General features: G+C 45.0%; 1 long non-coding RNA gene across 1 annotated transcript; it reads right to left on the bottom strand.

Moving 5' to 3' along the window:
• Positions 1–5,151: 5,151 nt before the first annotated feature.
• Positions 5,152–9,502, bottom strand: LOC138240988 (uncharacterized). The gene is made up of 3 exons (XR_011190169.1): positions 9,294–9,502; positions 5,951–6,066; positions 5,152–5,254 (listed from the first exon to the last, which is right to left on the bottom strand). It is a non-coding gene; the product is annotated as an uncharacterized lncRNA (long non-coding RNA).
• Between the last annotated feature and the right edge of the window lie 547 nt (positions 9,503–10,049).

Here is a 10,049-nt window from a genome sequence, read left to right as displayed (position 1 = left end):
TCCAACTTGTAGGTTAGAAATATAGTTGTTATCACTTGAAACATGATAGAATAATAGTAATAATTGCTTATATAGCACTTTTCTGGACCACGAATGTGCAGCCCCACCTGGATGATGCAATGCCAGCCAGAGTGCACCAGAAGGCTCAGCACTCATCAGCTCTCAGTGGGGAGGAGAACAGGAGGGATGAAGCCAGTTCAGAGATGGCGATTATTAGGAGGCCATGATTGGTAAGGGCCAATGGGAAATATAATCATGCATCAATAGAAAGATCAGCATCCGGAGCATACAGATATATGCGATTACACATGAAGATGTCTTCACAGAAAAGGCGACACAGACACCGCATACCACGCCTGCAATTTAAACAGGGTGTTACATTTCGGGAACCGAAAGACAGGAGGCGCCAGTGTCCGTGTTTGAATTAGCTCTGTAGCGTCAGCTGCTATTGCAGAATCACTAACACTAGAGGGCGCCAAAGCCCACCTATACTGAAGAAGCATGGAGTTCTCACCTGAAAATGATTGCTGTTGAGGAACCTACTGTATCTTACATCACTTGAACAGTTTATATGTTTCGGTTTTAGGCCCTGCAGGGACAGATAAAACCTACTTTTAGTGCCCTGTTCAGTTACAAAATTCAGTTAAGAATATGCTGAAATTGAGTTCAGTGATGACGTCTGCGGCTGTGTTGGATATAAACCCCAGGACACTAACGAAGATCCACAGCAGTGGGCATGGCTGGGGTGAGATACTGAGGAATGTAAATTCTGCACTTCAATCATCTAGCACACTCCTCTGTGGTCATACCGGTCATTTTTTCAAGCCCAGTCTCTTCACAGCACGAATCCTGCGCTAATTGAAAACGAACAGTGAATGACATCGTGAGAGAGTCTTGGCTGCATGAGGGTATCACAACATTTCACAAATTCCCAATGAAACACAAAACCGTGAACTCTTTGAAAGTACTAATGTGAGCTGCGTGCAGAGTTCACAACTAGGTAGTATTTGTGGGCAAAACCTTCTCAGAGTCAAGAGCAATATTTCTACTGGATGAGAAGAGATGGACTCACAAGCCTGAGCAAGGCCCTTAACCCCAACTGCTCCAGGGGCGCCGTACAATGGCAGACCCTGCGCTCTGACCCCCAGCTTCTCTCCCTGTCTGTGTCTCCTTGGAGAAAAGCTGGGGTATGCGAAAAGACGAATTCCTAATGCAAGAAATTGTATAGGGCTAATAAAGAAACATTATTATTATTATTATTATTATTATTATTATTATTATTATTATTATTATTATTATTATTACAGTGTAATAGGGCCGCTTCACCTCACCGGGAGTTTTGTTGCCTTGTTCTGAATCACAGAATATGGCGCTGTGAATACCTGGAAATTTCTGTTCTGTGATGTCAATTGGAGCTTTTAAATTGGACTTTTTTTGTGGTTTGAAATGCACTCACCTGTGCTGCTTCTTTCTAACCCTGAAATACAAAACTAGAGGTGCAGTCCCCCGTTCAGGACATTGCATGTCAGCTCAGATCTACCATGCAGTACTGTGAAGAGCTCTACCAGGCACACCATGCCTATGGTCTCAATGCTACACGCTGGCAGCAGCCAAGGGATTAGAGAGGAAGGTGTGTTTTTGACTCGGCGAACTCTGCTCCGTGCTGTGTGGCCATCCAGTTCAGGTTAGGTGCGTCAGGTGCCCCCTCTGTTATGAGCGAGAAAGCCAGCCTCCTTCTCCCTCTATCTGTTTCATCTTTCTCTTTCCCTCTCTATTCCTCTCCCTCTGCCCTTCCCAGCAGGGGCTTGTCGCTCTTTTCCTGTCAGGGGTTGTGTTTGTTTTGTGCCTGTGTCTGCCTGGCAGGAGTGCCTCCCTCCCCTGCTGGGATGATGACCTCAGCTCCTTGTGAAGAGCCCGGATCTCCTGTCTGCGGCCACGGCTCTGGGCTTCCTCACAAAGGCTACTGGAATAACAGAGCAGCTCCAAGGAAATGACAGTCACTTCACAGGGGCTTTCTTCTCTCTGCCTGGGGGAGGGGTGGGGGGTCCTGTCTTTTCACACTGTGCTAGAAAGACAGTCTTTGCAAGCACACCTATGGGACGTTGCAACAACTTGCTTGTCACATGACCTCCCCCCCCCCCCGAAAGTCTCAAACGTTCCTTAGCATCTTAGAGAATGGTGCAGAGCCAATCAAGCCTCCAACGGGTTTTCCATTTCTCCTCGAAGCCGAAACAATGAAAGGAACAGGGTCACCCTTGTTCCCTGCACTCTCTCTAACAAACTACACGCTGTATGTGATCACCTGTCAGAGCCTGAGAATCAGCCGCTTGAACACAACTGAACTTGTTGTGAAGTATCTGTAAATGTCTTGCTAATTGTTATTGGTTTGGCAAGACTGTAATTCATGGGCATAGCAAACAAAGCTCATTTAATATGTATATGATGGGAAGAACAGCAGCCATATCACTCTGCAACTCACAACTGGCAACCAACTGAAGCTCAGCAGGTGTGAGCCTGGTCATTACCTGGATGGGAGACCTCCTGGGAAAAACTAAGGTTGCTGCTGGAAGAGGTGTTAGTAGGGCCAGCAGGGGGCGCTCACCTAATGCTAATGCCCCAGTATAGTGACGGGGACACTATACTGTAAACAGGCGCTGTCCTTTAGATGAGATGTAAAACCAAGACTCCCTGTGGTCATTAAAAGTCCCAGGGCATTTCTCAAAAAAAGTAGGGGTATAACCCTGGCGCCCTGGCCAAATTTCCCAGTGGCCCTTACCAATCATGGCCTCCTAATAATCCCCATCTGTATTACTCTGCTCTCCACCAACGTGAGTGTGACTGTTCTGGTGCACTATTGCTGCTTTCTCATCATCCAGGTGGGGCTGCACACTGGTGGTGGTGGTGGAGGGGATCCCCATTACCTGTAAAGCGCTATATAAGTGTATGCAATTATTAATTATAATTATAAGAACGTAATAATAAATGTGCTTCTTGTAAATGACTTTTTGGACAATCATACATGGGTACCGATGCCTCTATGTTTTTCAAAGTGTCTTTTCTAGAGCTCTGACATATGTAACATATGTTTCCAGTAGGAAATAATTGGGGATTGGACAAAATAAGATTCAGGATGAGTGATTTGGGGTTGAATTCCAAAGGAAGAAGCATGTTGTCTTACACTTTAACAAGTATATCAGAATGGCCACTAATAAATGTTATGTCTTCACTTAGATTCACATCTTTAATTTTTACTTTAAACGCCATAGAGACTTGATCTTCTCGTCTGGATTTCTTTTGGAAAAGTTGCAGCCAGGGTACTGTGGCCACAGTAAAACAGAGACAGGTTCCAGACCTTTGAAGGCACAGTTATTCAGTGAAGGACCCATGAATGATTATAGGAGACAAATAGGCTCTTAGGACTCCAGCTGAAAGAAAAGAAAACAATGCTTGTGTTTTCTCCCACTTCAAAGGCCCAGTCCTGTTTGATATTCGTCTCCGCCCTCTGTGCATTGCGGGACAGGTAATGTAAGGGGAGGGGAGTGACTTCCAGGAGCAAGCTGCTGTTGCCTGCAGCCCTGGCTGGAGGGCCTTTCGTGGCCTGGCCTGGCCAGCCTGTCTTCTGGCAGAGACGCAGCCTGCAGCGCTGAGACTCGGGCCCTGCTGGGAGAAACACACCCAGCCCTGGGAAGTGGCTCTGTGGGACGCCATGTCTTACAGTGCAGCGTGTCCAGCATGTCTCAGGTGAAAAGTGGCATTGCCTGCCACAGATTGTTTTCCAACAGTACTGTATTGACACTTGGCGCCTGGTTTAATTTATTGTTTACGATCCCAGTTAAAAGCCCTTAAATTCATCCCAGTTATGTCAATATCCTCCACTGGAGAACTGAAGCCCCCTTCAAACAGCTGCAGCTCTCCTCTTACTCACACTTCCCTCACACTTCGGATCTTCAAATGCAAAATAACAGTGATGATTTTTCTTTAAAAAAAAAGAAATTATGCTGTGACTCTGACCACAGACATAGAGTGGGATTCCTGAACAGCTGCTTCAGAAAACTAGCTCATTGTCCCAGAATGTGTAGACTTACTGTGTAGCCACTGTAATGTGTTTATATATTATTATCTAATAATACTAATGGACCGTATTCACACCTTTTTCCATATTCTTCTACTATTACAATCAGTCGGTTGTGAATGACCTGCAGATGTGTAAACAAATTGCAGTACCGACCTCCCACTCTCAATACCTTGTTGAGTTCTCAGATAATAAAGGAGAAGAAAAAGGAAGATGCCATTAACAAGGCATTTCAGCATCCCACATAAGCATGTCTTGACCTCTGCATAGCCCAGAGGTCAGGTTAGACAGGGGTTTGATGAGCAGGCTGTTCTCGGGACAGTGTGAAATGCCTGGCCCATTGCAGTGCACGGCCCGGGTGGAGGGGTCTCCTCTCTCCATTGTTTGGCTGGCAGTCTGAATGTGCAGACCCATTGTCAGAGAGCCAGCAGCCCAGCCCCTCCGCCTCCCTCCATACCTCCAGCCCCTCAATGCTTTGTCTCGTGCATCACTGACACTTCCTCCTTGCATAGGTCAGGGCAAGGTCATGATTCACTGCTATGGACACCGGGGCACTCCGGCCTGTTTTGTCTGCCTAGTGCACCTTCCTATCTGTAGACAGACCCCCTGAACAACACCCTCCTGGGCAGGAGTCTTTATGTGCCTGCAGCTCCACTACTCAGTAGTTCAGGTACAGAAGGGAGAAATTGCCTCACCAACAAACCCAGGACGTAACAGCCAGGACACTGGGTTCACACCCCTACTCTTACAAACAGTGCCATGGCAGCGTTCCCTGTTAGAAATTCCATACTAGAGGAAAGAGCGCCACCCACTGGTCCACCATCACCACTTACAGCAGTTAGAGATAAAGGGTAGTAAAACTGCAATACTGCAATCCAAAACAACCAGAATTGTCAAATACTCAATACTCAAAATGAGGTTTTACTAGCATCGTACAATTTGAGTATAACACCCCTTGATTTAAATTCTCCTCTTATCCAGATATCCCAGCATGCTGTTTGCCTTTTTTTATTGCTTCCCCACATTGTCTTGAAAATCAATAGCCAGCATCAAAGCAGACACCTAAGACAGCTACTTCAGGCTATAGCTGAGTCACATGGCTGCACGGGTTCTTGTCACCTTTTTTTCAACCTTCTCCACATCTCCTGCTCGCGAAAGGAGAGCCGGGCAAACGAGAAATTCCTAAAGCAGAGCAGAAACATTCACATCTTGCATTACAGGGACATCTTGACCTGCTCCGAAGTGGACCAGCAGCACGAACAGTTCACTTTCAGAAGAGCAGAAGAAGCTCAATTTGCCTTAGAGAGAACAGGGGGCAGCTGTGTGTGCTGGGGTGACAGCTGTAGTCTTTTAGTGACTATTATCAGGACAGTGGAATCAGGGCTCTTGGGTCTGATAAGGAAAGCAAAGCTCAAAGTGGTGGCAGACACTCAGGAGCTGAGACTGCATTTCTGGTTTGTTCACAGCACTGCTGTGTGGGGACAAAGAGGGAGGGCCGGTCTTATCTGATCAGGATTGCTGTAGAGCTTTGATCTCTCAGAGACAGATAAGGGTTACAAAGTGTGGTGAAGATTGGGCAGGCAAGGCTGACATAGGCAAGAGGGCTAGGTGTTGGGTTTCAGAGCAGGTAAGGAAATAAAACAGGCAGGACTGGAGGACAATCAGCAGAAGAGCAATAAAGAAGAGCAACAGCTTGGATTATCCATAAAAGACAGTTGTAAAACCATGCAAATTTAGGAAATGACACAGTTAAGCACGGCAAACATCATTGTCTTTGAACTGCTCTTTAATTTCCAAACACCCGACTGAAGTACACAATTAAGAAGGGGTTAAATGCAATTACTTAAAAATTGCTTTGGCAAGTGGGATAATACTTACACTGTTGTAAGGAATATGTGTGGTTGGGTTGATGGCTTGGAAAGCTTCCACAAAATGTCTGCTTGATCGCTCTTCAGCGCTCATTTCTCTCAAGAAAACCCGTCCACGATACAGATCTGTAAATGGCAAATGATTTCATTGAACCCGATTAGCCCTGAGTGGAGGGCAGTAGCCCATCAGCGACTGGATGGGTGTGAGGAAAAAAAGAAAAGTGAGGGCAGAGGAAGAGGCCATGACTTTCTTCCGATCGCCCCCACTTGCCTGGGAAACAGGAGAGGTTGTTCCACACGGGGGCTTTGTCAAAGTGACACTTGATTGTCACATTTTAGGAGTCCTGTGGGAGCTGGGGCTGAGCACAATGCCCGGAGGTCTGCCCAGAACTGATTGATCCCATATGTGCGGAGGCCAGACAGAGCCTGGCATTCAGGACGAGCTGTGGCCAGGGTCAGATGCCTGGCTGTGCGGTTCTCCCTGGGTGGAGTCTGACCGCCTGCACTGCTAATGTGGGTTTACGACCTCCCCCCTCCCATAACACCCCCACACGACTGGCCAGTAACGAAGCAACCTGCCCGGCACCTGCGTCTGTGCGCAGTGTTGCAGGCGGACCAGAAGGGGGCTCGTTCGGAGCCGGGAGCTCAGAAGGTATGCTTCAACAAGGCGGCCAATTTGAGTAGCTGGAACGCGGCTCATTCTCTTCACAAGTGTGCAGTAACACCATGAACTCCAAAGTGCTGTAATTTAGCACAGCAGAACACACTTTTTCACACTCTCTTTAATGCTTCTCACAGGCTGTTCTATGTCGTGCTCACCAGAGTCCACTCATGGATTCGGGTGTGTCAACGAGCAATGTTATGCAGTAGCCGTCTAAGAAATGTGCAGAACCCAGATGTCACTTGGTAAGCTGGCACAGTTATAACGTATTACAGTAGTCTGGACGAAGACAGATTCCCTTAGGGGAAATAAGGGTTAATAAAAGTTATTCATTATTATTCCAATAAAGGTTAAGGTTAAAAAAAGTTAAAAGTGCATCATTACCCAAGCTGAAATAAAAATGTTGATCAAAACAACTATATTATATTAACTCTATTCTTAGGATTGTGAGTTTAGTTTTGCATAATGTGATTTTGCACCTTTAGGAAATGACTTTCTACTTCACAATAATTATTAATTGTTTTTATTTTAAAAGAAAGGCGATGAGGAGTATTACCTCCGCACAGAGGCTGTAGACCTTTCTAACCCAAAATACACAAAGACAGTGTTAGTACAGGGTCCATGGCCTGATAATAAGTGACCTTTACCAATGATTAATTAGATCCTTTGCATGAATAGCAATTAATAGCAGCTACTTCGGTGTTAATGATCATGTTAGTTGTTACACTTGCAAAGCATGGACCTGCACCCCATAAAGTCAAGAGATACCCATCAAATAAATGTTTTCCAATAAATTAATCAATCTTAAATGCTTGGAGTGCTGAATGGGTTTAATGAAAAATAAAATCCAATCTTTTGAATGTTTTAGAGCAGGTATGGCACAATTGCTTTCCTAACACGCATGAATGAAAACGTGCTTCTGTGATGTGCTCACTGTTGCTCTCGCTCTCCAGAGATTCCAGTCCAGGGGGGTCTGAAATGACTGGGATTTGGAATTAAACTGGAAGGTACAGTGGATGGAATTCCTTGACAATTCCAAACCGTATCCCTTTGCGTCCTTCGTTCTGAACTGCTTCTCTTGGTCTGCTCCACAACGTTTGTCACCTTATTTAGTAATTAAAGGGATTAAGATGTTGTACTCGTTGGTATCAGATGTTATAATCCCTGTTATCAGCGCTGTTTTTAAACACATCAAAGCACTGCTTCCTGAGAGCAGGCGGCTCTGGAGCGCTTGCCTCTTGTGTGTGGAAGGAGCTGGCCACTCTGAGATGAAAGGGGACCCTCTTTTCTTCCCCCACATGGGAAACAACACTGTGCTTCTGTCCTCGCGAGAGACAGAGAGAGCTCCAGCTGTGAAGGCACTGAGTGTACGAATCTTCGCTCTGCTGTGGTGGCGCCTCTGTGTGTACAGTGTACAGTAGTGGCCTTCTCCAGTTGCTCTTTGTGAAGCCATCACTGACTCCTTGAAGGGGTGGGTGGCTCTGTTTACAGTTAAATTGAGCAATGTTTTCAATGGCTGCTTACCCAGAACCCAGGCAACGCGTTAAACGGCCGTGTGTCTTTAACGTTTCACACCATAGATGTTGTAATAGAGATCCTTTCCATTAAGAACATGCTTATGCTGGTTATGTGTTTTTCTGCTGCCACTCCATCTTTATGGAACTTCCCTCCTCTGACTGTTCAAGAGATGAATGCTGTGACTTTTCAATCTGAACTCACTTTTACTAGATCCTATGTCTGATTGCCTTACAGATAACACAATGTAAACATCCTCCTTGGGTTTGGAAATACTTCTTCTATTATTATTATTATTATTATTATTATTATTATTATTATTATTATTATTGTGGTGTCTCTTATCTTTTAAGGATGGAATAAAGCTCTACATGGTCAATTATGAACAACGAGCTTGGGGACATGTGTGTAGATTCAGTAACTGGCCACTAGGTGGAGCACGTAATCAGCCATAGCGCTCTAGTAAGTGAATACAGTTCGTGTCGAAGAATTATTTAAGAGCTGTACATTAATGCTGCATACAAACCTAGTTTCTTTTTGAATACAGAATTTGAGGGGCTAAGATTTATCAGGGTAGAATTCTGCAGGAGAACCAGATGGGACTTGTGTTCACTAAGTTTATGACGCAAATGATTGATTTCACTCTAACCCCTCTCTTGGCGAATCGCTGAATATTGATTACCCATTGATTGCTTGTGACCGACGCTTCATTGGAAAGATTGTTTCGGCGTTAATGCCATAATCGATACATCTTTTTTTTTTTGCTTTTTAGTAGACTCTCTTTGCCATTTTTACGAGATAATGACTAGTAATCTGCAAAACAGCGTGATCAAAAAAAGAGCACATTCGCACCTCAGACACCTGGAAGCTAGGAAGTGTAAAATACTTGTGGTATTGTACTATGTACTTCTTTATAAGTGACGACTAATGTGCTGCGGTGCTCGGAACTGAAGGCAGACTCACAATGTTACCGTCCAAGTGGACATTTAGAAATGCGGCTGTTGTCACAGAGCTGCTGCTTGGCTCAGGCACAGAGGACGCCCTTTCCATTCCAAACAATAAATTAACAAAGAACTAGGAGATCAAACCTGAGCTGGGCAGGTTTACGAGCCTCGTCACTTCCCTGCCCTTCTGCTGCGGTGTGACTCTGACGCCGCCCAAGCGTGGAGAGACCTACCCGGCAGACTCCCAGGCCGCGGATGATGACTTTACTGCCCATCAGTCACACGGATCTCTTTTTACTCTCCGGTGCTCCCGCCGGCTCATGAATCAAGATCAACTAAAGGAGGCAGCGCGACAGGCAGAGGCTTGGCAACCGGATCGCCTCCTGCCTGACCTGCTATGTCTTCGCTCGCTGTTTTAATACAGTGCCGGACACTGAAGGCGCATCCACTTCAGTGTCAGGCACGGAAACGACTCAAAGAAAAAGGAAACCACTGCCCTGTTTTGAAGTAAAACCCATTGACCGTTTTATTAATTATTTACTATTTCAAAATAAATCTTACTAAAATAAATGCAAGGACATGGAAAACAATAGTCTCTCCTTGCATTTACTGCTGATTTCTGACGGGAATACCGTTTCACTACAACTTCCCTCGAACTGACTGTCACTGTACTAATAAAGATGCAAAATGCACAAAAAAACATTTTCCTCTAATATTATAATAATATTATTGCAATTACCTGAAAGAAAAATAACTTTTTTTCCTGAGAACTATGCAATACTTGAGACTTGTGAGAATGCGAGATAACTAGTATGTTCAAATATGGACAATTCGTTATAGGATATTTAAAGTCAACACTTTTAACATTGCCCCTCGGTATTCGGCACCATTATGTTTTCTAGTTACATGAACATGAATTGGGAATAAAAGGACACTATTTTTAGAACTGAAGACAAATTGGAGGTATTCTGAGTCTAAAATTTCGCGAA

Source organism: Lepisosteus oculatus, chromosome 8 (genome assembly GCF_040954835.1).
Source record: "Lepisosteus oculatus isolate fLepOcu1 chromosome 8, fLepOcu1.hap2, whole genome shotgun sequence".
Taxonomy (NCBI): Eukaryota; Metazoa; Chordata; class Actinopteri; order Semionotiformes; family Lepisosteidae; genus Lepisosteus; species Lepisosteus oculatus.
This window is presented reverse-complemented; position numbering and strand designations above follow the sequence as displayed.